The 27,399-nt window shown below is 46.3% G+C and overlaps 1 pseudogene; it reads right to left on the minus strand.

Annotated features, from left to right (window-relative positions):
• Window positions 1–23,036: 23,036 nt before the first annotated feature.
• LOC116596360 overlaps window positions 23,037–27,399 on the minus strand; it is a 79,557-nt pseudogene continuing 75,194 nt past the window's right edge.

A 27,399-nucleotide genomic window follows, 5' to 3' on the forward strand; every position in this document is an offset into this window, starting at 1 on the left:
AAGAATACAAATATATGTAAATAAATATGTAATTATATAAGTCTAATAACACAGGTAAAAAGAATAATTGATCAGGAAGTGAGGAGACATATGCCCAAATAAAAACAAATATTACGGTTGTTTTGTGTGTGTGTGTGTGTGTGTGTGTGTGTGTCTATGTGTGTGTGTGTGTGAATAAGGGCATATTCTTTAGTTACCTAAGAGAAAACTAGGAAACTACAGTAAAATAATCTGGTTGTAAGTATTGAATTTATTTAACTATAGAACTAAAATTAAAACAAATGTGGGTTTTTTGATTACAGAAGAGAATGTAAATATCTAAACCAAGATATTATGAAAAGGGAATGAAGTAACAAAGTTGAAAGGAGAAGGAAAAAGACATGAGTTGTTAGTGTAAGCGTAACAAACCCCTTAAAAGTTGGGAGGACACAAGATATCATTTAATAATAGAGGTATAAATATCCTTTTTAAATGGTATTTTTAGAACAATTTTTTATGGAACACAAAATACAGAAGTATAGAAAATTATGTGTGTCAACTATTGAATTTCACAAAGTGAACATACAAATATACTCATACTGAAAGGACCCAAATCAAAAAATTGAACATTACTCGTACTCAGAGGCCTCCTCTTACCTTCTTACAGTCACTCAAGGGCATCCATTCTACTCAATTCTAACTGAATGTATTAGTTTTATCTGTTGTCATGTGTCATGTGTGTCATGTAATTGGATTCATATACTATAATGTTTCTGATTTCTTTTGCTCAGCTCTGTGTTTCTGAGATTCAGTCACATTGTTGCATGTAATAGTAGCCTATTCATTATCATACATGTAGAGTGCTTAATTATATTAGTATATCATGATGTACCCACTTGACTACAAGGAGGCTTTACTTCAGTTGGCTTTAGGAGGAGGCTATTATAAATAATTTTGCTATGCTTATTCTTGTACTTGTCTTTTTGGTGAACATATACCTGCTTTTCTGTTGGGAATAATTATTTAAGGGGAAAAATAAAATGTATTAACTTAAATATGCAAAAATATTATCCCTGTCATGTAACATATAAACTTTGACTTGATTTCATCAAAAATTAAAACATAACTATAAAAAGAAAATGGGAGGGACACATGGGTGGCTCAGTCGGTTAAGTGGCTGCCTTCAGCTCAGATCATGATCCAGGTTCAAGCCTGGTGTCAGACTCCCTGCTCGGCGAAGAGTCTGCTTCTCTGTCTCCCACTGCCCCTCTCCCTGCTCATGCTCTATCTCTCCGAAATAAATAAATAAAATTTAAAAATGGGAGAGAGGAAGTGGATAGGCTTAAGAGAGCTATGGCTTTATCGAATAATATAAAAATTTTAAAAACCAATAGATAATGTTTGATAGATAGATATAGATGAGTATTATAAAATATTTAATTATATTTTAATAGAATATTTAATATTTATAATATATAAACCAAATTTTTCTATTCAAAAAGAAGTCATTTTAAAATATATAAGGAAAGTTTATAAGTCCACAAGTTTTCTTACTTAAAAAAATCAGCATATTAGGATATCATTTAAAAATATGGAGATAAATGTCAAAAGAGATTGCCTCAAATAATTGAAATTTTTATCTCAAATGGGTGGGGAGGACTTCTTTGGCAACATCTAACTTTTCTCTAAGCCTCCTGTATTAATTGATTTATTACCATGTGCATGTATTATTTTAGTAAAATTAAGGGTTTTGTTCGTTTGATTTGGTTTGGTTTGGTTTAATTTTGCATAAGGGCAGCCAGCAATAACTTAACATAAAAGTGATTGTGAATCATATAAATGTATCTGACCAAAACTGAACTAAGCATACCCCCAATTCAACTCCCTTTAGCCAGCTCCTAAAAATGGCCCCCACCACTTGAAGACCACCCAACACTTAGGTGAATGAGTCAGAGATGAAAGTCCCAATGAGAAGAGACTGGTTTTAACTACAGTATCTTACTTGTGCAAATTTTGCACAAATACATGATCATGTAAACATAATGGAAGGGCCCCTCCCAGGGCCAGGAGAAGTACAAGTGTGGGCCTGACAAATCTGCTCCTGAGAGCAAAAGGAAGAAGGTAGATGAAAAGACCCAGGATCAAGCCCAGATCTGCCTTTTAGGAATTACGGGATGTCAAGTACCTACTTAACTTCTTTATGCCTCAGTTTCCCCATCTGTTAAGTGGCAATAATAAACCTTTATGTATTATGCTGAGATGCTAATAAGATCCTGATGGTATCGTGTTAGTGAAATACCAGCTAGCTTCAAAGTCAAAAACATTTGACCCACTTCCCATAGAGAAGCCTGGGATCCTCCTAACTGTGGTGCAGTAGGAATTTAGAAACCTCTGGTTATCGTGGGGTACGTCCTTAAGTAGCTCCAATCCAAATTGTCTTAGAGAGGACAATCTAAAAATTCCAAATTAAAGCAATTTTCTTTCATCTTTGACAAAAGCATATTGAGCCAGTCAGATTACTAGTAAATTGTGTTCCCAAATCAAGCCCATCTAGGAAATGAGGTTCTAGCTGTGTCCCCAAAATCACAGTGAGAGGAGTGAGTTCTGACCAGTACCTTTTGATCTTTCTCTTCCTCCTATTTGTTACCTCTAGGAGTAAGAAGGCAAAGCTGACTTATCCATGCTGGCCTTAAAATGAGACGTTAGTTGGCAATGCTGTAGAAAACTTAGATGTAGGAAAAAGGGTAAAAATCAAAGTTTGTCCACCTTCCGTTTGGAATTCCTGCAGCAGTTCTACCAGGTCGGTACCATTTTACTTACTGCTTTATTGCAGACTATTTTGTTGTTGTTGTCTGTTTCGTGCTTAGGGCTCTATAATTTCATGGTATGGATCATATTTTTTTCATTAATTCATTTCAACAAATATTTGCTAAGTCCTTATTGGACACACAACTTTGTGACTATGCCAGATAAAGGAACAAGAAAGATAATTAATACATTTTCCTGGTCTAGGGAGCTTAAAATCTAGCTGCAGAGCACTTCGAGTGTTAGGAGTTTATCCTACAGAGACACTCACAAGAATTCCCTAAGTTGAGACACCTGGGTGGCTCAGTCTGACTCTTGATTTCAGCTTGGGTCATGACCCAAGATGGAGCCCCATGTCAGGTTCTGTGCTGAGCATGGAGTCTGCTTAAGATTCTCCCTCTCCCACAATGGAATACTATGCAGCCATCAAAAGAAATGAAATCTTGCCATTTGCGACAACATGGATGGAACTAGAGCGTATCATGCTTAGCAAAATAAGTCAAGCGGAGAAAGACAACTATCATATGATCTCCCTGATATGAGGAAGTGGTGATGCAACATGGGGGCTTAAGTGGGTAGAAGAAGAATCAATGAAACAAGATGGGATTGGGAGGGAGACAAACCATAAGTGACTCTTAATCTCACAAAACAAACTGAGGGTTGCTGGGGGGAGGGGGGTTGGAGAAAGGGGGGTGGGGTTATGGACATTGGGGAGGGTATTTGCTTTGGTGAGTGCTGTGAAGTGTGTAAACCTGGCGATTCACAGACCTGTACCCCTGGGGATAAAAATATATGTTTATAAAAAATAAAACAACAACAACAACAAAGAAGAAAAAAAAAATTCTCCCTCTCCCTCCACCCATCCTCCCTTCCCTGCTTATGTGTGTGCACACACACTCTCTCTCTCTCTCTCTCAAAAAAAAAATTACATTAAAAGGATATTCACTGCAGTCCTGTAATAGGAAGAAAAGGGGAGTGCGAGCAGTGAGGGAGACAACCTAAATGTCCCGCAGTATGGGACTGGTTAAATTACAGTTGACCATATAATATAACACTCTATTAGCCTCTCTTAGCCAGGGTCCTCATCCACACCCAAAAAACATGCAGTGATTCTAGTGACTCTATTTTCTCCATTCTCCTAAGGAACATGACTACTATCATTCTGGATACAAAGGAAAGAAGTTAATTTGTGACATACACTGTGACCTCAGAGTATTAGGACTTAATTCTTTTTTTTTTTTTTATTAGGACTTAATTCTTTAATGGGACCAAAGTTAACATGGAAGTATCTGCAACATGTAGTATAAAGTGAGAAAAGCAAGGTAGACCACAAAGTGACCCTTTTGTGTAAATAAAAAAGATCACTCTATCTGCTTCTCAGTGCAGAGAGTTAGGTGAACAGAGGCTGGCTGGTGGCCCCAGTGAACACCGAGACCCAGCAACAGGCCCGGGTTACTGGAGCCCAGCTCATGCAGATACAGGCCAGAGAGGTGGGTCCTCTGTCCTTGGCACAAGCCAGCCCTGGCCTCTCTTCCCTTCCTCAGGCCCTTTTCTGTCTCTTAGATGGGCCCCACTAATTTGTCAGTTTGAGGATGGACTTAGTTAGTGTATGTTCCACAGGAATGAAATCAGGAAGAAAAGAAATCTGAGGGAATTTCCATTTGGGCCTGACTTCTACTACACATGGCCCTGCCCCATCAGCTTTGCTCTGGGATTGTGTTTCAGGCCATTCCTGTGCATTTACAAATAAAACCAGGCTGCTCTGGGCACGCTTCTGAGGTGATGCCTGGAGCCCCGCGCACTGGGGCCAGAGATTGATATGGTGTGTGCACGCCAGGACCAATACAACTCTTTTGATCTATTTCTGAAGGCAGCTTCTTGCCTGCTGCTTCAAGTGATTGATTAAGTTAGGATCTCCTTTAGGAATTCTCTCCACTCATGCCTCTCCTCACAGGCTCACTGTGAGCCCTGCCAAATTTTACTCTCCTTTTATGGTACAGATTGTTCTGTTCCAAGTGAGTAAATGGAAACTATGTTCTTAATATGCAATCAGTTACCTAGTCCTCTATATACAATCAGTTACCTTGGAATTCCTGTTTTGCATTCGGTTTGGTATGGGCACCCTCTTATCACATCATCAGTCATGTTTCTAGCAAGGCTTTGGCCTTATGGTTAGAGAGTGGCTTTGCTTCAGAGCTTTCCTTCCCCTGTGCGCCCCCACCCGCATTTTGATGTGAGAATCACTGGGGAATAAGGGTGATACCATTTGTTTTAAAACAAGCTAGTGCACATGTTTGTAGACTTTTAAAGACCTCAGAATGTAAGTGGACTCGTGCAATATTCTTTAAGCCCCAGCTGGAGAAGGGAACCTTGGATCAATGGTTGTTGGTGGGTGGAATGGAGATCCAGTATACTCCAAAAAGTACCAGGTCTTCCCTTCATACAGACCTGGTTTTACCTCCTGCCTCCAAGCAGTGTTTGCTTATAAAAATAGGAATTATACTTCCCATCATGCATGAACAGTGAGGAAGACTGAAGTGAATGAGGGAATTCCCATCACTGCTTCTAAGTCTTCCTCCTACCCCCTACCCCCGCACAAACCTTTTCCAAAGTGGCCCATCCTGCAGCATGAGTCTGGCCCTCCGTGAGATGAGTTTATCTGACGATGGTTCTTCCTTCTTTTCTGCGGCCCTCACAACTGGTGTTCCCTCACCATATACCAAGCCTTTCCTTCAGTTTCCTTGGACCTTTGGTGAAGTCTCATTTAAATGTGCATATGATGGTGAGGATAATAACATTGCATTAGCTTATAGCTTATATATTTATCCATTCACTGATTTACTCATTCAGCAAATATTATTAAATACCTTTAATGCGCTAAGCACAATTTAGGCACTAGAGAGAGAATATAAACAAGAGAGACAAAATTCCTGCCCTCATGGATCTTAGGGAGATACCAACAACAAGATACACACAGAGTCACAGGTGGTTAATGTGAAGACCAACACAGCAAAAAGGAAGAAAAAAGTGACAAGGATGCGTGATCCCTAGATAGGATAGATGCTCATTGGAAGGTGACATTTGGGTGGAAGCTAGAGTGACATGAGGCAGGGCAGTATGCAGAAGTTCAGGAGAAGAACACCAAGGAGGTGGGGAGGCAGAGAACAGGGTGATGGGTTCAAGGCGGAGCCAGAGGTCCCAAGTGGCTGGAGCTCAAAGAAGGCTTGGTGGGAAATGAGGCATCAGGGAGGACATTGCAACTGTGGTAGGGATTTGGGGTCTTTCAGGCACAAGGGAAAGCCAGAAGAGGGTTTGGAGTGGTGGGAGGACACAGTTGGATTTGATTTTAAAACCTCAGTATGACTGCTGTGTGGAGGGTACAAGATGGAAGCAAGAAGACCAGCTCCTCGGCTGTAGCAACTCACGCAAATGTTGGCAGGTTTGCACACTGATATAATGATTGAGGTAGTAAGAAGTCATCAAACTTAGGGTATCTTCTGAAGACAGAGCCCACAGAACTTGCTGAAGGACAGCATGTGGGATATGAGGGAAAATGAGAACTCAGAGCTGACTCCTGGATTTGGGGCCTGAGCAGTTGGGTGAACCATGCTATTTACTGAGAGGAGGAGAAGTGTGGGCAGAGCTGGTACAGACAGGAATCAAGAGGTGTGTTTGCACATGGTATCATCAGGACTTTGATAATATTAGGGCCAAGGGACTGGGTAGAGTTACTCAGGGAATGAGTGTAGATGTGGAAAAGAAGAGGTCCAAGGAGGGAACCATGGAGCTCTCCAGGGAGCACTCCCTACATTGATAAACTTAGCAGAAGAAGAAGAAGAAGAAGAGCTATGCTGAGTGGACCCTTCCTGGTCAAGCAGTTTGGGCAGCATCCCCACCTGGTTTCCTGAACCTCCCAGACCAGAACCAGTCATATATATTGGTGGCTAAGGCTCCCATCCCCTGGTGCAGGCCCTGGTGGCCTTCTCCTTCTTTCAGCGGGAGCTCTAGATCCCAAGCATCTGTTTGGATCTAGAACCAGCAAACTGAGGTTTTCAGTCCCACTTATAGTATCATCTCTCTATTTTGTATTTGACCCAGAGCTGCCTGGGTTGTTTTAGCAAGAGGGTATGAATATGTTGTGACTTCTTAGTTTTCTCTGTCATCTGTGTCTTTGGGGAATATGGGCAAGGGATATTGCTAGTCCGACTGGGGCTCACACATGTTGATTTTCAAGAGCTTATTTTCTGTATAGTTCAACTTCACCCTTTGCAATCTCTCCAACCACTGGTTATCCCTGAGTCACTCACTCACTTCAATCTTACTGACAGGTAACTATGAACATTTGCAAAATACAGAATAAGATGTGGTTCTTGCCCTCCAGGAAGTTAAACTCAAGCCAGGCCATTGAAACCCACAAACATAACACGAGGGAGGGCATCAGGGTATAACATTCTTGTGTGGATCTGCTATGGCACAATGCAGAGCAAAACCCACGGGGGCTTATCATGTTCCAGGGGCCTGAACTGGTGGCTCCTCTAAAGCAAAGCAATTGGCCAAGGCCGCTGCCTCCATAGCACTATTATGAAGAGTCATTAAAAGGTTCCATGTTACTGATAACAAAATATCCCCTTACTTGGCAAAATGCTTGGGACTATAGCTTCAAAAGTGCTTCTACTCACATTCTATCCCTTAATTTCCACAATGCTGTATCTGCATTCCCACCTAACAGAAGAAGAGATACATTTTCGGAGTGGCCTCTGCACCTGCTAATGTGTGCCCTGGGGGGCCAAGGTATGCACGCCAGGTGATTTGGGCAGGCCAAGCACCAACATCAGGCTCTCCCTGCTCCTGTTGGTCTCCCAGGATGGAAGACACAAGTAAGGGAGGGAGGTGTGACAAAGTCTGAGACTAAGCCCCATCATGGAAAGTAGAAGGAGGGGGAAGCCATGGTTTGGTAAGGTTCCCATGGTCAGCATGGACTTGTGCCACTCAGTGGATCAGGGCTGGTATTCATGGTGCACAGGGCATCATGGAGTCTAGCTCTGTCCTTAGACCTCAGCACTTGTGTCTAGAGGGCTGCTGATCCTGCCAAGGGGCAGACACATGCTCACCATGCCGAATAGAGGATAGTGCCAAGATTAGTCTTGGGTGTGGGGCAGGGCCAGGACCTGGACACTGAGAGGCGATTGCACTTCAGTAGCTAATAAACCCATCCTGGTGTTCCAAGGAGCTTGGCTTCAGATCATTTTATCTTCTACCTCACAAGAACGAAATCCCAATTTAAAACAAATGCTCTGTTTACCAAACAGGAAAGGAAAACAATAGATGATAAAACAAAAACGAGCCTGCTCTGAGCCATCTTTGTTTTATTATCATCATATTTTGTCTTCCAAATGAAGCATCTTTACAGGCAAATCCATTTTTGTATATTTTGACTGATTGCTGGCAAGATAGAGAGACATAAATATTTCTGGAAATGGACATGGCGTAAACATATCATTAGCAGAGCTGCAACTTTGTGTGTGTGTGTGGTTTGAAAAGATGTTTATGGTGAGTTCAGTCAACTCTCTGATCAAGAGTCTTTAAGGCTTGAGAGCGTCAGGCCTGGAGAGGATAGATAGGAAAAGTTCTGGGAGCTTGAGGAACATTCCAGATTTTAAGCATTAATTAAGTTAGAAACCTACCATCTGCACACTTGCTCGTAACCCTTCTGATTATCTTTCTTAATTTTTCAGTGTATGAAGCGTGTTTAGTTGTCTCCCATGACGCTGATGCTGCTTTAGAAATTCCAGCTGTTGCATAGCTTTTCCTAACGACATTACCGAGCAACTCAGCCGCTGCGAGGTGGGGGATGGAGTTGGGGGGAGGTTTGACCTCCAACTCCAGCAGAGCCCCCACCTGTAAAAAACGTGTAAAGAGGCGATTGTGTCTTTCTCTTTTCCCTTTTAAAAAATCAGACCTAGTCACAGCGAGGTCCCACTCCAACACAGGAGGATTGAGTGTAAAGACGTTAGCAGCCGAGTTAAGATGGCAGCGTTTTCACGTCTGGGATATATTGCTTTGTCTAACAAGGCGCCCCAGCAGGCTTCCAATTGTGGTCTCTCTGCAGACCCTCCCAGCTGCACGGGCTGATTGACAGGCTGTGGGCAGATGCAGTGCCAGACTCTAATAAAGAGAGGGCCTTGGGAAAATATAAGGCAATTATTGATGGGCAGCAATCCACTAATCAGACAATTTCAAAATTAATCCCATATTCCCTTACTGTATTAGCTTTCTTTCTTGTTTGTATTTATATAGCAAATTCATGACTTCAGTGAAAATTCTTCCCTCCAGCCCAATTATATCTCTCTGAGGGCATTAAATTAAAAAACAAGAGATATTGAAAGTGGCTTGCAATTAGTTTCTTTAGTTAAAGGTGCTGCATGCACTTAACAACAGTGGGGTTCATAACAGGATGTATTATAATAAAAGTAAACACTCGCATTTTCTTCCTTGTCTTGACAAGGTGAGGGCTGGTAAGAATAATGTGCCCAGCATTACTCTGGCCAGTGATAATGGGTTAAATAATTGTGATTTGATTTTGGAGCTGATTAGATTTGCATAAAATCTTACTCAAATGTCTTGACAGGCTCCAAACATCTCAGGATACACTGGCCCTCCTTTGCCGCCGTCCATCCTGGTGGCCTCCTTTGACTTTCCTGTGCCTCATAGGAATGTGGGTTTTTTACAATTAAGTCATTCAGAGAAAACCCGACCAGTTTCTATTACAGGCTTCTCATGCAGGGTTACCTTCCAAGTAGTGATATGAGACTTTTAAATATACATAAAGGAGTCTGAAATATGTTGCCAGTTACTCTTCTAGAAGTCATTCTCTCTATTACTATTCACCCTCATTTCATCTCCCTTCTCCACTTCACTCCCCCCTTTTTTTGACCTGAAACATATGGAATTCTCTTTCTGTTCACTATAAAAATTGTTTCTGCTGAGTGCTTCCTGACTGCATACCTTTATCACCTAAACTGAGAAGTTGAATATCAGGACAATTCGGAGGGGGCCTGATTCGGGGGTGGCGGGGGAGGCGAAGGCTGTGACTGACCAGGCCCACCTGCTGTCCCACTCTCTCTCTCCCACACCCACACCCACACAGGTTCATCTGTGTCGCAGTCTGCTCTGTCCATCCCACCCTTTGGCAGGAGGAGTTAGAAGAGCTCTGGTACAACAGCCTGGGTACCATTTGACTCAAGAACCCAGGTACCATTCTGATCCAGGCCCCAGGTCTAGCAGCTGACCTTGTTGCTAGTCTGGAAATCCTTGCCATTCAGGCCATTAATCTTCCCTCCCGTGCCTGGAGGGACATTGGTAATCAGTCATGAAACTCTTCGGGAAGCTGTCTTAGAATCTTAGACTGTAGATGAATCAGGTGTTGGGGCAACCAGTCGGTTAGGTCAAGAAGTAAAGGCTGAATGTGACGCTGAGAAGTGGGAGAAGATCTTTCCATTCCAGAAGGCTGGGATTGGGGGTGAGAGAAAGTGAGGAAGAGAAAAACCCAAGGAGAAGAGTGGAAAAGGTGCAGAGCGTGTGGAAGGCATCCAGAGAAGCCCAGCCTGCCTAGAGCAAAACGGGCAGAGATGAGGCTGCGCAAGCAGAAAGGAACCAGAATCTTGTTCAGTGCAGCATCCTTGGACTCTCTACCAGTCAGTCACAGCTGGCATGCAGCCTGGCCCAAACCAAGCCCCCACATAGACCCAGATCTGGCATTCAGTTCCCTGTGCCTTTGTCCTTGTACTGACGGCCTTCCCAGAACTGCAGTCTTCCTAAGACTAGGGATCTGAGCCTGAAGCTTGGCCATACACTATACCGCTTCCTGAGTACTGACTCCCTACCTGGCTTTTAGGGTATCATTGTTCCTGGACATCCATCTCTAGACCTATGGGGACATCTCCCTTCAGCCCCTCTCTGTTGAACTGACTCCTTGATGGCTGGTGTGGTCTGTTTCCATACCCATTTGATGTCACATTCTGCTGTTATACTTGACTTCCTCCAAGAATCTGCTAGAGCCCACTTGAGGGGTCTAGTCCCAGGTCCCCATTGGTGCTGTCATCCGTGCATGACCATGCTATGGGATGTAACAAATTTTTCCTTCTCTAAAAATGAATTGTAAGAAAAGGAAAGAAAAAAAGAGCAAAATGACTAGGCTGGTTTCGAGCTTCAAATTGGTGTCATGTAAGAACTATAAAGAAGAGAAGACTATAAACTATAAAGAAGAGTGGGTAAAACATTGAAGGTCTGTCATGACGTATTTCTGAGTGGCCCGGAGAGGTGGAATAGGTTCCATGAGTGGGGGTTCACAAGAAGTCAGATTTTGACTCTATCTAAGGGAAGAGTTTCTAAAAGCCAGATATTTCTAAAGACAGAGAGTGTTGTCCAGTCTTCAGTGACAGCCCTGTCACTCTGGCTATTCAAGTAGAGACTGGATAACAGTTTAGCAAGGGTGCTATTTTAGAACCTCAGCTTTACACGTAAGCGTCACTGACTTCAGGGTCACATTCAGCCTTAAGAAGCAATGCTTTGGTGTGGCTACACAAAGAGGGATCAGGCCATTACCTTTGTATCTACTGAATCTGACCAGTTCTGAACTGGGTCAGCTTCTACTCTAGTGAGATGCCAGGGGAGTCAAATAAAGAAGAGAGCACTGGGATTTCATGACCTTTCCCAAACATCTCATGGTTTTTGTTCAAAAGTTTTTGATTCCTTTTGCTCTATTCCTCATGAAACACTCTTTAACTTGATTATTAAAAAAGCCTTTCTTGGCCACCCACAGAAACTACAGCTGAGGCCCATGAGCAGGTGTTTTTCCTTTTAATGGCTTTTCCATATGGACAATGTGTACCATGGAGACTAATATGATGTCTCATCAGGCCCCTACTCGAGAAGTTCCAGTGGCTCCTGCTGCCTGCTGTTGTGGCCTCCCTGCCTACCCTGGTGCCCATAGCCTTTTAAATCTGGCTCCCTTCTGTTCCCCCAGCCTCATCCTGCCCTTTTCGCTCTAGGCAGCCTGGGTTCTTCAGGATTCCCTCCACACACTCTGCATATTCTCCACTCTATCCCTTGGTTTCTCTTCCCTCCTTTTCTCTCACTCCCTATCCCGAAATCTGGAAGAGAAAGCCTTCCTCACTCTTCTCAACTTCTTCACTCCTGTCCTTTTCTTCTTGAACCACTGTGTGGATGCTCCCAACCCCCAATTCATCTCTGTACTTGGAATTATGCAAGAAGCCTTCTTCCAAAAGGGGTAGGAATTACACAGGTCAGCAAGGAGACAGAAGCAACTTAACACAGGGACTTCCTTACTGATGCTTGTTGCTTTGAGGTGCTTAGTCAATGTCAAAAAACATTTGGGTGAGCACCTGGCAGCTGGATAAGTGATTCATGCTTTGGGCAAAACCCTTCCCTGGGTAGAATGGGAATCGGGTGACGCTGTGTCTCTGACCTGTGGGGTTTGCACCATGGATGCCCGGAACTGACAGAGTCGGGAATGCTACCCATGTAGACAAGGTGGAGGGCTGAAGTCATAGGTAGTCAGGATTCTTGTTGGAAAGTGGCTCACTATTATGAAGATTTGAAGGCACTGTTGGTCAAATTGTGGATTGTGGGTAGGGAATACAGAGGGTGTTGGAATTGGTAGGCTCATGTTCCATTTACTAACTAGGCAATCTTTGCCAAGTTGTCTCATATTTCTGAAAGTCAGTTTCTACATCTGCATAACAGTGATGATAATACCTGTCTTCGTGGCTGGTGTAAGGGAACAAGTTGGAAGGTGATTTGCAAATTCTTAAAAGTGTTAGAAAAAATTTTATAATGTAGAGGCTTCACCTTAGAAAGTGTTGGTTGGTTCTGCTCCCAGAAAACAAGATGATGAAGGTGGCTGCCCGCAGGGCACGTGCACCTGGCATGTGGTGCAGCAGGAGTGGGTGATGGGCGGGGGGGGGGGGCCTAATACGATCGTTTTGTTCATTTGTTTATTGAGATATAGTTCATGTAATATAAAATTCACTATTTTAAAGTGTACAGTTCTCTGGTCTTTTATATGTTCACTGTGATATACAACCATCACCACTAAGTCCGGAACATTTCCGTCACCCAAAAAGAAACCCACACCTATTAGCAGTCTCTCCCTATACCTTATACGTGTGTGGGGGGAGGTAAGTAATGAGAACAACACTAATCTGTGTCCTATCTCTGTAGAGATCCCTATTCTGGATATTTCCTATAAAGGAATCATGCAATATATGGCTTTTTGTGTTTGGCTTGTTAGCATAATGTTTTTAAGCCTCCTCTGTGTTGTAGCATGTACTAAATCTCGTTCCTTTTTTATGGCTGAATAATATTCCATTGATAGGTTTACTTCATTTTGTTTTTCCATTCGTTAGGTGGTAGACATTTGGCTGGTTTCCACTTTTTGACTATTATGAATAAGGCTGCTATGAACACTGGTAGACAAGTGTCTGTGCAAGTCCCTGCTTTCAGTTTTTTGCGGCATGTACCTAGGAACAGAATTGCTGGATCATATGGTAACTCTATGTTTAACTTTTTGAAGAACTGCCAAACTGTTTTCCACAGGGGCTGTACCATTGAACATACGCACCATCGGTGTACAAGGGTTCCAATTTCTCTACATCTTTGCCAACACATTTTCCTTTTAAAAAAAAAATTACAGCCATCGTAGTGGGTGTTAAGTGGTATCTCACTGAGGTTTTGATTTTCATTTCCCTATTGAGGGAGCTTAATACATTCTTAACAGAATAGAACAGTCTTAAAAATTAAGAAGTTTAAAAGCTTAAAAGCTTAAAAGTTGACCAGGAGACCTTCCTGCACAAGTAGGGGCTCTGCGATCTAGTTGTCACCTCTACCTTTCCTGACACCACCTCTGTTCCTAGAAGCCAGTACTAAAGGGCTTCCCTGTGCCTGAGACTGTGCCTTAGGCTTTAAGGGTAACAGCCCTATAAATCAGGTATTCCTATTGTCCCATTCTATAGCCATGTAAACTGAGGCTTAGTGATGTTGAACAATTTGCTCAAGGTCATAGAGCTGAGTGGTGCAGCTGCTCGTATTTATTCCCAGGTCTGTCAGACTCCAAAGCCAAGCTCTTAACCATCAAGCTGTAGAGATTCCTACTAGAGAAGAAAACCATCACACACCGTCATACATTTCAAAATTGAACAGATGCTTCCTGAGTGCCCTCTGTGTGCCAAAGTCTAGGCTGGGCTCTGTGGCCATGAGTGAAACTGCTCTGTGGGACAGCTCACAGTCTGGAGAGTTCTGTCTGAGTTTGCCAGTGATTTCTGGAGAGTGGAGAAATGAGTTTTATAATTTTTATTTGATTTAGCCCTCAAGTTGTTAACACCTCCAATGCAGGGACTGGGGAGCGGGTTGTCTATAAATATTAGCTCCCAAAGTAAAAATGACTCTTTCATCTCCGCAGACCTAATTAAGCTGTTGATTAGAGAAGGATCAACACCTCCGCCTGTAACAAAAGACACTGTCTGCCAGTGGGAGGTTCTGTCAGGGCAATTTCGCCTGCAGTTTAGAATATTTGGGAGGACAGAACCCAGACAGCCTACTGTGTCAAAACGGACAGGTCTTAACTTCACATAACACACACACACACACACACACACACACACACACACACACAGCGCCCCAGAGACACGGGAACCCTGCAGCTCCACCACCTGGGAGGCATTTAACATCTCTCTAAAAGAAATAGAGGCTTCAAGCAATAGACACATTTACTGACGGAATCAAGTACATTTTATGGGGTTCAAATGGAGCCTGGCAGTTCTGGAATAGCTGCCTATATTTGGAGGACTCTAGCCAGCGTGGGAGACGAGCGGCAGACCAGGCTCTGATTTCCTGATGGGATGTCCAGAGAACATCCCCAGGCTTTCCCTTCCCATCCCTCCAGGAGCACCAGTTGCCTCCACTCCACGGGACATGCAGATGTGGCAGCCCTTCTCTGGGGAGAGTTGTTTGGCTGACCCATTTATCTCCAAGGGAGACACTGACTTCCCCTGAGTATCACAAAGAATAAGCATTTCTCTGGGGACCCAGAAAGTCTACCTGTATGTAGTAGGCAAGAATGAAAAGCATCTTCTTGCAGGAAAGGCTGTTCCCCCAAATGTGATTGGCCTGGTCAGCCAGCAGCAAGGAGTCACCAGTCTCCACCCTGTCCTCATCCCAAGGCCTTTCACAGCAATTTATGAAAGTAAGGGAGTCAGAGCTTCTCTGAATGGGCTTTGCTGGGCTCAGCAGTGAATGACAGTCAGTCGCCCAAGAGAGCTGCAGTAAAGAGTGTGGACATGTAAGGGAGAGAGGAGGCAGCTTTCTCTGTGGCAAATAGAGGTCACCTTGAACTCACAGTAAGAGTAGTTGACATTTATGGGGCACTTACTATGTGCCAGGCACTGTTCTGAGCTCTTTATGTATATTCATTCATTTAGTCCCCAAAGTGATCCTAGGAGGCAGATATTATTAACCTCAGGTTACAAATGAACAGACTGAGGTACAGGAAGATTTGGGAAGTGGAGTGTGTGTCCCTAACCACTGGTCCTGTGCTGTCTGTGACTTGTGAGCACTAGTCTGGGCATTTTTATTATTGCCCAGATATTGGGCAGATATTATTAACCTCAGGTTACAAATGAACAGACTGAGGTACAGAAAGATTTGGGAAGTGGAGTGTGTGTCCCTAACCACTGGTCCTGTGCTGTCTGTGACTTATGAGCACTAGTCTGGGCATTTTCCAGCAACATGAGTGGCTTCTAGGAATCAGAGTCCCTTTATCTAGCTACCTGTATACTTAAGATGATGTGAGAGGGAGGGTTGTTAAGTATGGGGAATTTCTTGTAAAGGAATGGATAGAAGGGAATGGATAAATTCATCTATCCTTTCAACATATTTTTATTATTTTCATTAACATATAATGTATTATTTGCCCCAGGGGTACAGGTCTGTGAATCATCAGGCTTATACATTTCATAGATTCACCATAGCATGTACCCTCCCCAATGGCCATAGATTCAACATATTTTTATTGAGCAGCTACTATGTTAGTTATAGTCTCTGAGTTAATAGAGCAAATCAAACCAACCTTTGTTTAAAAAAAAAAGTTTTACTAAACATTGCATGCTGTGATCCATCACTCCGTGGAGGTAGCAGTGGGGACCATGAGAAAGGAAGACTGGGCTGGAAGAAGAAACCCATGCTGGAGGGAGCATCGTAGCAGGTCTCTCTTGGTGACAGCAAAGCAGAGACTCGTGTGAGGCATGTAATGAGCAATGAGAAGGGCATTCCAGGGCTGATGGTGTACTGTAGGCTCTGGGCGAGGAAAAAGCCTTGGTGGTTCTTCTCTCCAGAGGGGCCAGAGGGCTGTGAGCCTAGTAAGGGTTGCCTGGGGAGGCCAGAGAGCCAGGGCAGGAACTGGCCCGTGTGAAGGGGAACGCTCTGCATCGGGTTCTGAGAGCAGTAAACTCCGCGGACAAGCTTGAATCAGGAGAGTGACACTGAAGGACTGTGGCCTCTGTGGAGAGAATGGACTGGAAGGGGCAGAGGCTGCCACAGCAGTAAAATTGAGGGGCACCAGGGACCAAAGAAGGACAGAAGGCTCTGGAGCAGCAAGGAGAGGCAGCCATGGGAGCCAAGAGCCGCTGAAGATGGGACAGCCACTGCCCAAGTGGTATTTCCTCTCAGAGGGTGACATCTCTGGGGTGGTTGCCAAGGTGAGCAATTAACATGAGTCCTGGAGTTAGTTACCCTGCAGTTACCGGCGATAGCAAGCACCTTTGAGACAAGGAGGGTTTGCCAACTTTTTTCTCAGAGAACAAAATGCAGGAAAAGTCTGGAGGCTTATGCTATGCTCCTCCAAGATACCAGAAGGGCAAAGCCTGGTGGTTCCAGGAAAGGCAGGACTCTGGCCCCTGTGGGAGAAAAGGACATGGGAATCAGAGCAGGGAGACCAGTAGGGCCAGGAAACACAGTCACCTACATACACCACAAGCACTGCCTGCGCCCCAAGATCTTGGGAAGCAGAGGAGGCCTTGGAGGTGAGCCCGGAGGGCTGTAGGGAGCTCTACTGGGAAGTTCAGAGCAAAAGCTTTCCAGACCAAGCCGTGCAGAAGAGAAGGCTGCCTTGTGGAGCCCAGGAGACCATTCACTGTGGCTGCAGCCTAGGCAGGACAGAAGGAGGTGATATGGGAACCAGACTGTGAGGGGCTAGAGCAGTTTGCCACAGATGGAGCCTTGCGCCACCCCATCGACCATGAGTGAGCATCACTGGGGAGGGGGTCTCTGCCTGGCCTCTTGGTGTGTTGGCTATGTACCTCCCCTTGACCACATGCCCAGGGCAGAGAGCTGTGTGGCCCACTCCCCACAGCCTGTCCAGTGGCCACCTCAGGCACTATGCATTCAGGAAAAGAAGCAGCCACGTTGGATCTAAGTGTTAATAAAAACGAAATCCCTAAGCAGTCACTGAAATTAGCCCGGGTATGATTGAAATGCCAAGGCAGGTCTTGTTATTTTTATGAAGCCGTGAATAATATAAGTATCCAATTGATAAAATGTTATTAAAGCTGACAGCCCTTAAGTGATCTAAGTGGTAAATATTGAAATGAGGTCTCTGCCACACCGTACCCAGGGGCCTGCGGCAATAATAAGCATTAAACAATGATTCTGCTGGCTCTGGGGAGCCGCAGAGCTTAGGGGGAGCAAAAGCATTCTTCCTAAATAATTAAACCGGGATTCCAGGGATGGATCGCAGATCCTTGTAGTGGTTTGTTAACGTCCAAAGGAGCTGGCCTCAGGCAAAGCCTCTGTTGGGCCGTCCTTCCTCCAACAAGGGTAGGAGGGAGCAGGGAGGGGCTGGCACAGCTCCCCACCCCCCACCCCCGCTGGGCCCCCAAGGAGCCTGCATTGAGCAAGCAGCATATTTCAGACTTTATTTATAATATAAACAGACTGGTGCAGCCTGAGGGCAGCTAATAGTTGATGAGCAGTGGGGCTGCCACGTGGGTTAGAGATTTTATTAGCACTGCCTAGAAAAAAATAAATAAATAATAAAAAAAAACACCACAGAGAGAGATTTGAAATGTGGTGCCTTCCTGATAATCAGATCATTAAACATGTGGCAGGGAGCATATTTCTTTTCCTGTTCCTGGTAGAATGACCCGTAAGAGCTGCTAGCTCTTCCACCATCAGCTAAAAGGCCAGCTGTGCTGGGGCAGCAGGCCTCCCCGAGTCTGGCCAGGTGAGGAGTGAGGCTGTTCTCAGCCCCTTCTGAGGTGCTGGGAGGAGGACATTTCTTGGGTGGCCAGTGGGGTCCCCAGCACCATCCATCTACCCCAATTCCCTGCCAGGTGCTGGTAAGTCTCTGGAGGTGGAGACAGGCAGGGAGGCACGGCTGCAGACCTGTGGAGCTGGCCTGAGCCTCCTTGTCTCCGGAGTTACTCTGAGTAGAGTGTGACAGCTGAAGAAAGCCCGGGAGGCCTGCCCGTTTGCTCTGCACAGGGTGACAGATGGGGGAGAGCTCTCTGGCGATCAGGGAGGTTGAGGAGCTATTCCCAGAGGAGGTGCCCTTTAAGCTGATCTGTGAAAGACCAAGGGCAAAAGCAGGAAGATGGGGAACCCTGTGCGTCCCCCTCCAGTGGCAGATGGGCCAGCAGAGGGGACTGTGTTGTAGACTGGTCCCAACCACGATGTGTCACGCACTTGCCGTGGTCTGTCTGGGAACTCCACAGGACCGGGAGAGAAGAGGTGGTAAGGAGTCTGGAGAGAGGCGTGAGCACCTCTGATGCTGGCAGCTGGGCTGGGTGGGGTAAGTGCTTGGGTGTCAGGGTTTAAGGATAGATGGTGGGGGGAGAGAGTGGGTTTCTGCTTTAATCCAGTCCTTATTAAGTCTAGGCCTTCACACCTAATCTGGAGCCCTTAGACTGAAAACTGCCCACCTGGCCCAGTGACCCACGGTGGAGGAGCCCGACCCAGGTTTGTACTCTCTGGAGTGGCTCCAGGCTCACCTCTCTTCCAGGTCCCTTGGAAGACACAGTGAGCCCGTTTCATTCCCTAAAGTCCTCCAGGCTCCTGGGGAAGAAATAGCAGAAGCCATAATGGCACAGCACACTATGAGGTGGGCTCTGTCACACTAGCCCTTGGGTTGATGTCTTTCTGCAAAGCCCTGGAGGGGAGCTGTGGCCTTTCCTGCCCAGCTCACACCACAGGCCCTGCTCTGTGCTCTGTCTGGCCCAGCCCCTTTTCTGTTCTCAGTGTGCTGCTCACAGCCTCCATTCCCAACTTCCACCAAGAGAGAAATTGCTCCTTCCCTGCCCTCTGGCCCTCCAAGACCAGGCAATAAAATAACACAATATGTATTAGTCAGAAATGACACCTCCATACATTGGTCCAGGTTTTTAATACCCATCCTCACATGTAGCTTTGCTACAACCCTGGAATTGTAGGGCGGGTTTCCCCATGCTGTAGTTGGAGAAACTGAGGTTTATAGCAACAAATGTGAACTTAACTCAGCTCGCCGAAGTCTCTTGGTGCCAAAATACTCTTTCTCCCATGACTCACTGATGGACGATGCTGCTGGGAGGAAAAGGCAGCCTGGAGGTCTTGATGGATAGGAGGCAGACTGCAGAAAACAAGCCCCTGTCTGGGAGAGATGAGCCTTCTGGTGTAGACGAGATAATGGGATGGGTCTTGCCTCACGGGCCATTTTGAAAGGAAAGATTATGGGATATATTTTAAGAATAGATGCAAGAGTTCTTGGGAGTGGTCAGTGGTTTTGAGCCAAGCTTAAGAAGAGGGAACAGTGGACAAGTGCATTAAAGAATGTTTAAACTTCCAAAAGCTTCAAGCAGCCCACTGGTATGTCTGGGCGCCTCTTTGGGCCTCTGTAAACAGCAAATCGATTGAGCGTCAGGCTTGTTTTCATAGCGGTCCTACACACTGGGAGTATCAGATGAAGCAAACCTTTTATTTAGTTCCTGACAGGTAATTAAATTTGCCTCTGCATTGGTTTGCGATCCAGCCAAGGAGCCAGGAGTAGCATTCTGAATGGCTATAGCTATTTGCTGGAATATTACAACTTAATTTTGCCTCTCAAGTTGCAAGCAGAGATCTTGATTCAGTGGAAAGTTTGACTCAGCCTTGGGGCTCCAGGTCGGACATTTCATTTTTTCCAACAGGAGCTTGCTCTCTGTCTCAAACATGTGAAAGCCCCATTTCCATATTTTTTCCAGAGTGACATACTGTGGGAACAACCAAAGGTTACAGAGTAAAGAAAAACAACAATTGGCAGTAGCAAGAGAAGGGACCCAGTACCCTCCCAAAGACCCGTTTCTCTGGGAACCAGGGATTTTAGTGACAGAAAGAAGTTCAGGATTCCGTGGTCATCGCGAATGCCAGAAAGAGTTCCCATGGCTCTTTGAGAGCTTCTGTAAACCGCTTGTTGACTTGGGACATGCAGGAGGAAAGAGACAGACTCAGTTTCCCCTGTGCTTCAGGGATGTGATTGCTTCCTTGTGCAGCAGGCGGGACGGCACTGGTCTGTCCTCGGTGACGACGTTCCATCGCTCTTCAATTTTGGAAAATCCCCATTTTTTTTTAAGATTTTTATTTATTTATTTGACAGAGAGAGGTCACAAGTAGGCAGAGAGGCAGGCAGAGAGAGAGTAAGGGAAGGAGGCTCCCTGCTGAGCAGAGAGCCCGATGCGGGGCTTGATCCCAGGACCCTGAGATCATGACCTGAGCTGAAGGCAGAGGCTTAACCCACTGAGCCACCCAGGCGCCCCGAAAATCCCCATTTTTATGGAGCTTCTACTAAATACAAGTTTGAGCCTCTTAGCATATCCTCAAGTTCTCGTAAACTTCGTTTATCTAAGTAAACTTTCTTTTTTCTGTCTATGCTGAATTCTGAGCAAATACCTTAGTGCTATCTTCCAATTTCCCACTTCTCTCTTGAACTGTATCCCATGTAGAATTTCTCCTATTAAATGTTTTATTTCATCAGTGATATTTCCAAGATTTTAGTTTTATTTTATATCTCTATTTTCCTGAGGGTTTAGAATTTTGCTTGCAAGCTCGTTTGGAATGGAGTTTTGTTTTTTGTCTCTTTCTCTTTGTTTAACAGGTTATTTTGCTGGGGTTTAGTTTGTTTGTTTGTTTGTTTGTTTCCCAGCAGGGTCCCAGGAATCCTGTCTAGTCCCAGACCTGTTGCCTGTGGCTCAGGTCTTCTGTCCTGAGGCTCGGGTCCCCCTGCCTCTTCAATAAACCAGGGCCTTGAGCAGAACTGAGAATTATTTCCCCACCTCGTTCCATAGGTAGGGAAGCCCCATCCCAACCCCTGGTTTCAGACCATGACTCTGGATGCAGCTCTTTTGCCTCCGTGGGGCACCTTTAGGCCCCTCCCTCCTGCAAGAGTTGAGGAGCTGCCTATTTACTCTCTTGTCTTTCCATGTGGGTTCTGGTCCTTGGATGGGACATGTGTCCCATGGATGGGACACAGCATCTGCTAAGAAGATCTGGAACATGTCAGCAAGTGCTTGAAGGATGTAAGAGAAGAGAAACATGGCTAAAACATGGAGAATTTTAGAAACCTCATCATTAAAATACTTCACATCTAGGGATGCTTGGGTAGCTCAGTCGGTTAAGCATCTGACTCTTGATTTTGGCTCAGGCTGTGATCTCAGGGTCCTAGGGATCAATTTCCACATGGGATCGAGCCCTACATGCTGAGCATGGAGCTTGCTCCAGATTCTCTCTCTCTCTCCCTCTGCCCCTTCCCCCACTTACTCAATCTCTCTGTCAAATAAATAAATAGAATTAAAAAAAAAAATCTTGTGGAGCCTGGTCATGATCTCAGAGTCCTGGTATTGAGCCGCATGTTGGGCTCTGTGCTGAGCAGGGAGTCTGCTTCTCCCTCTCCCTCTGCACCTGCCCCTCCCCCCGCTTGTGCTCATTCATTCTCTCTCTCTCTCTCTCCCGCCCCCCAAATAAATAAATAAATAAATAATCTTCACATCTTACCTCTGCATCCCTGCTGCGTGATTCTAGCTCTAACGTCAGGGAGACCCACATCCCATTTGAACCTCCAGAGAGGATAAGCCACTGCCCAGCAAGGTAGGCTTTGTATCTCTGCATAGCTCTGTTCTTCCATTTTCCAACCTGAAATCCGTCCCCCTTTAGCTTCTTCCCAGTGAGGTTCATCCCTCCCCGGGGAACCATACAGAAAAGTTCCATCACTCTTCCATCTGGCACATGTCAATGTTCAATAACCGCTCTCTGTATGCTTCTTGCCCCGTCGTTTCACAGCTCACCCCAAGGCGTGATGTGGTTTGGCAGTCTGATTCTGCTGCCCAGAGTTTTCCGACCCTGTAGTAAGACCACTATTACGTTTCTCAGAACAGGGAAAAGGGTCCCTCCTGCCCATGTACCAATGTGTGCCCCTTGGTCGCAGAGGGTAAGAAAGGCTTCTGAAGCAACGGCCAGGGCAGCTCGACCTTCCTTTCCTTAGACCAAAGCAGGTGGAGGATCCTGGGATTGATTCAGGGAGCATTCCCTGGGAGCCGTCAGGGCCGGAAGTTCTAGGGCCAGCCAGGAACTGAGAGGCAATGGCCCAATGTTGCATATGCAAGTAATAGGGTTCCCAGATCTCCGAGTTCCAGCATCAGGACACTGAGGTGTGTCACGGGGTAGGAAGATAGCCCAGCCAATATCTTTCGTCCCTATCAGGATCATTTAATATGTTCCTCTCCAAATAATCGTAATAATGGAAAAGTGTTCCCGGGGGTAACTTTGGACTTCTGGCTGAGCCATTCTGGGGGTTCCTAGTCCAGCACTGAAATCTGAAATACCGTGGGAGGCATGTCTCACATGGGCCTCGTGGCAAAGACTTTTGGATTCTGAGAAAGTAAATTCTGCCCAGAAGTCAGCTCATGTGTGGCTAAGTGTTGAACTCCCATAGGTCTGGTTATCGCCTGACCATGATCAAAGGAAAAGACATTTCTCCTGTAACGTCTGAAGGCTAGAAGGAGGAGAGGAAGGAGAACAGAAAAGAAAGGGTGGAGGAAATGGCCATTTTAGAAAGCCTCTGAGAAATTCCTGAAGTAATGCTGCCTTCTTGCAGAGTTCTAGCACAACTGGCTGTCAGGGCCCATAAAAATCTCCGCGCCAACCCTGAGTATGGGTGTCCGGAGGACTCAGGGCCTCTAAGGGTAGCGGGCCTGGGACAGGGGTCTTCTGGAGCTCTTGCAGTCGTGGTGCTTCATTTGGTGGTGCCCGTCGGGGATTCTCTACAGGCAGAAAGGACAGATGCCGCCATTTTTCCAGGGCCATGGTGCTGGGGCTGCTTATTACATTTACAGATTCGCGAGAGAATGTATGTGTTTTATAAATGGAGTGGACGCCTTATGTTTCTGATTGATGGGCCATCAGTTGCACAGTTGTTGGGCAGTGATTGATTTTCCAACCCAGCTGCTCCAGCTGTGCCACAGATGCTCCTTGTCTGAAGTCAAAGGGCTGGTGTTGTAAGCCATAGAGAAGATCCTAATTAGAGTGATCCCTGAGAAATCGGCCATTGTAATGGCTAACAGCCATTAATGTGGGGCTTTGCTTGGGGTGCTAAACCACAGGCTCTCCCTTGGTAATTGCCATTCCCAGCTGGATTGGTGCCATTCTGAAACTCACAATGACGTAGTGGGGGGGCGAGGGGGCTGGGTTGAAGTTTACTCTTGCACAGTTTGTGGAAACAAAACTCTATTTTTAAAAGATCTGGCTTTAAAATTCAAAATTAACACATGCTTATTTTTAAAGGTCTTAAAATATATAGAAAGGTAAAATAAAGAAAGTCAGTGACATCCTCACAGTCCATAGATAACTGTAGTTAACATTTGGATGTATTTGATGCAGCTTACTTTATTCTGAGTGTGATGCACACACTCTTTTTTTTTTTTTATGTTGGGAACATAACTTTAAACAGAATTCTAGATCATACTTTCTATCTGTTACAGTTAGAAACACAACATATGCATTTAAATTACAAATAAAATTTCTGAAGAAGCAAATGGTGTAAGCTTGATCGTAGCTAGAGGTGGGGATGAGACCATGGCAGATACTCTGGAGATCTGGTTTACAGAATTTTTTTGCCCTGGCATTGCTTATGTAAGGTGCCTAACCTAGAAAACAGGGACATTAATACCGGCCTTACTTCTCTCAAGGGGCCATGCAGTGCCACACTGGAATCAAGGCAAGCAATAAGGGGGAGAGGCTATCATTATTACTTGAGAAAGCAAAATTTTCCAGTCATATCAGTTGCATCCATTTGTAGAGTCTGGGTTACTGGAAATGACCCTATCTCATTAGCATGCACTGATGGGCAACACCACACCAGCCCTTCCTGTGGGTTTTTCCTGCAGGGGTGACATGGCCGTAAGAGTAGGTAGGGAGGGCTTGGACCAGGTGCTCCCTGGAGGCCTCTTTGAGCTCTGACACCTGCCATTTGGTATCCTTGAAAGGGTTAATATAGCATTTCTTTGAAAGCCTCTGATGGAGAACTTTTCACTGCTCCCCAAGTCCTTCCCCTCCTGGTCCACAGAGGAGGAACTTTCTAGCAACATTCTCTCACAGGCCTGTTCCGAACACTGACTTAGTACTGTGGGTGGGGCAAACCAGTTCAAAGCTCTCAGGTTCCCTCGAGGCCTCGAGGGATGACTGACCACACATACAAGTGACACCTCTCATCAGGGATGCTGCCTGAGTGCACGGGGGTTCAGAAGCCCATCCAATGGGGGGGGTGCGTCTGGGTAAGGCAATGGAGGAGCCTCTCTGGCTACCATCCTCTAGTGCCCAGGAGACACATGGGGGAGAGTGTAGTCGACAATTTCTGTGGCCAGTGACCTCCTCCAGCACCCAGGCCAGGATTGGGCCCACTTCTTCTTAGCCGACTTATAGAGAACTACTGGTGGCCTAACTGTGGCCTAAACTTTAGTGCCATAATTTGAAAAGAGACCAAAATATCACCTTTAGGGCTTTTTATTCTAGGAGAGGAAATGAACCTCCTAGGAGCTCCCTCTTGAACTACTGAGTTCTGGTCCCTGGGCCAGTCCATGTAGACTTGCTGTTTGCCTAATAAAATCCTCACAGCAGCCAGCACAGGGGTTCACAACCTTGCCTGCACATTAGACTCGCCTCAGGTTCCAGCCCAGCCCAGTCAGATCAGACTCTCTCAGGGTGCAGCCCGGCAGTGGTTTCAGAGTTCCTCAGATGCCTCCACTGTGCTGCCAAGGTTCAGAACCACTGATGGGAACATAAGAGCTGCGGAGAATGCAGCCCAGGGCCCTCATTTCCAAAGTGATAAGACTGAGGAAGTGACAGAACATGTTCCTTTGAGGCCACAGTTAGGCGAGGGCAGGTCCAAGTCTGGGACTCACAACTTTGAAGCATTCTGCTACATGTGGGCCAATGAGTGACTTATAGCCACGTGGCAGCCGCTGGAAAACCAGTGAGCAACCCTGTTTTAGTAAACTGCTCGGTTGTCCTAAGAAAAGCCAATCTTGGAGTTTTCTTTAAGCCCTGGTGCTGTGGCCGAACTGCGTGGCAATAGGGACCCTAGGAAGGAGCCATGCCTTGGCAGAGACCCCTAGAGGGATATGGGAATATTGGGAAGGAAGGAGCGGGCCCTGCCTTATTGCAGGATGGGAGACTGGACAGCGAAGAAGCTGGGAGTGGAAGTACCTTTTCCCAGTTCCTCTCCTGCTATGGCAGCAAGATGCTCCCAGCCTCCTGGAGCTCCCTGTTCCCAACTGCAATAATATGACCTCATTTGTATATCCTTAGGGTTACAACTGTGTTTTCAGGAAACTTTCCCTTCTGGTCCTCTCAGTAGTGCTACGACGAAGGAGCAAGAGACCATGAGAAACTTTATAGCCCTCACCCCAAAGCAAGAACATCTTAGAACCCACTTTCACCCCCCTTTTTTTAGTATTTTCTGGAAGTTTCCAAGGGAGAACTTGTGTAAGCCCATGAGCCAATCTGTTGATATCAGACTCTGAGCACAACTCACTGTCCTTCCTGCCCAGCTTCTAGGCAGGTAGTGCTCACCCCTGAGCCCCACACGCAGGCAGCATCAGAGGTGAAGGCGTTTTTCTGGATGGTCCCAGCATGCTGAAGCACCCTCCCCCCACCCCCCATCAGTGCTGCTCTTGACTGTTGCAGCCTTGAAAAGGTCTGTTGGGTCCCATATGCCCCCTAAACCTTTTCCACAGCTTCTTCTGACCCCCTCCGACCACCCAGTCTTAGCCAGCCTTCTTGTTCTTGCTCCCACCCCCAGTCTTCTCTCTGGACCGTGCCCACCTTGACCTTTAGAGCTTCTATGACCTACGGGAGTAAATCCCTCTTTGCTGCTAAATGTTGGGGAGGGTTAAATGCCTGGGGGCAGGGTGCAGCAGCCAGGATGGGGGTCACCATGCACAGCTGCCCACCACCAACTCTTGTTACACAGCGCAAGAAACTAGGGTCAGAGTCCCGGGAGCTAGGGAGCCACAGGGTGAGAAAAGCATCCTCAACTTGAAGAGCCAGGTTGGGTGCAGATGGCGAGAATAGCGAGCGCAGGCCAAGCCACGGTCACAGTGAACGCAAAGGGAGGCAGGTGCTCTGAAGCGCGAGCTAAGCGCAGGCCCCGCTGGTGGCTCTGGCCCCAGGCCGCACAGGTGCGGGCACCGGCGCAGGTGCGGCGCCACCAGGGTTGCGGGTGCAGGTGCGGGAGCCGGTGCGGGCGCGGGTGCGGGTGCGGGAGCGGGAGTGGGCTCAGGTGCGGGTGCCCATGCGGGTGCCTGTGCATGCGCGCTCAAGATGCCCGCTCTATTAACAAAGGCCCCGCGCAGGGGCCGCCTCCCGGAGGCCAGCAGCCTTTGAAGCGCCCAGCCGGGATTATTTAATATAATGGAACAGTGCAACTCGACCCATCAGAGACATAAATTTCCAGGTGTTTTAAATTTGTTTTCCCGTCAGAATGGTAAATGGCGGATAGTAAAAGTCGCCACCGGGTCGAGGCTGTCGGCGCGGGGCTGGCCCAGGCAGCGCTGCGGCCCCTCTCTGGTGGGCTGGTGGCCCCCACAGCCCAGCGCCCACCAGAGACGGCCAAGTTCGGGGGACTGGACAGGAGCCTCCCAAGCCAGGAAAGGGAGTCCATGACAGGGCTGGGCAAGAGTCCTGGACCCTTCGTTTCCAGAAGGGTCTCAGGACTCCTAAATCTCCTGCCTCCCCCACGGTTTCTGACCCCCCACATCTGCGCAGAGAAACCCACAGCCCCTCCACGCCCCAGATTAATTAGGATGGGAGGGCCTGTAACAAGGTTTCTGTTGCCCTTGCCAAGTTCAATTATGGGTGCATCTGCTTTCTGATTTTTCCAAGATGGTTCGGTTTTTCTTTTTTTGAAACACACACACACACACACAACCTGAACCACAAAGGAACATACTGCACAGTAGCTTTTTGCGGAGGTAAGAGATTTTGACTGTTTTTTCCAGACTCCCACTTTTTGAGATGTGTCAGAATTCATAGGGTGGCCGCTGA

The sequence above is a fragment of the Mustela erminea genome, chromosome 7, assembly GCF_009829155.1.
Source record: "Mustela erminea isolate mMusErm1 chromosome 7, mMusErm1.Pri, whole genome shotgun sequence".
NCBI classification, from domain to species: Eukaryota; Metazoa; Chordata; class Mammalia; order Carnivora; family Mustelidae; genus Mustela; species Mustela erminea.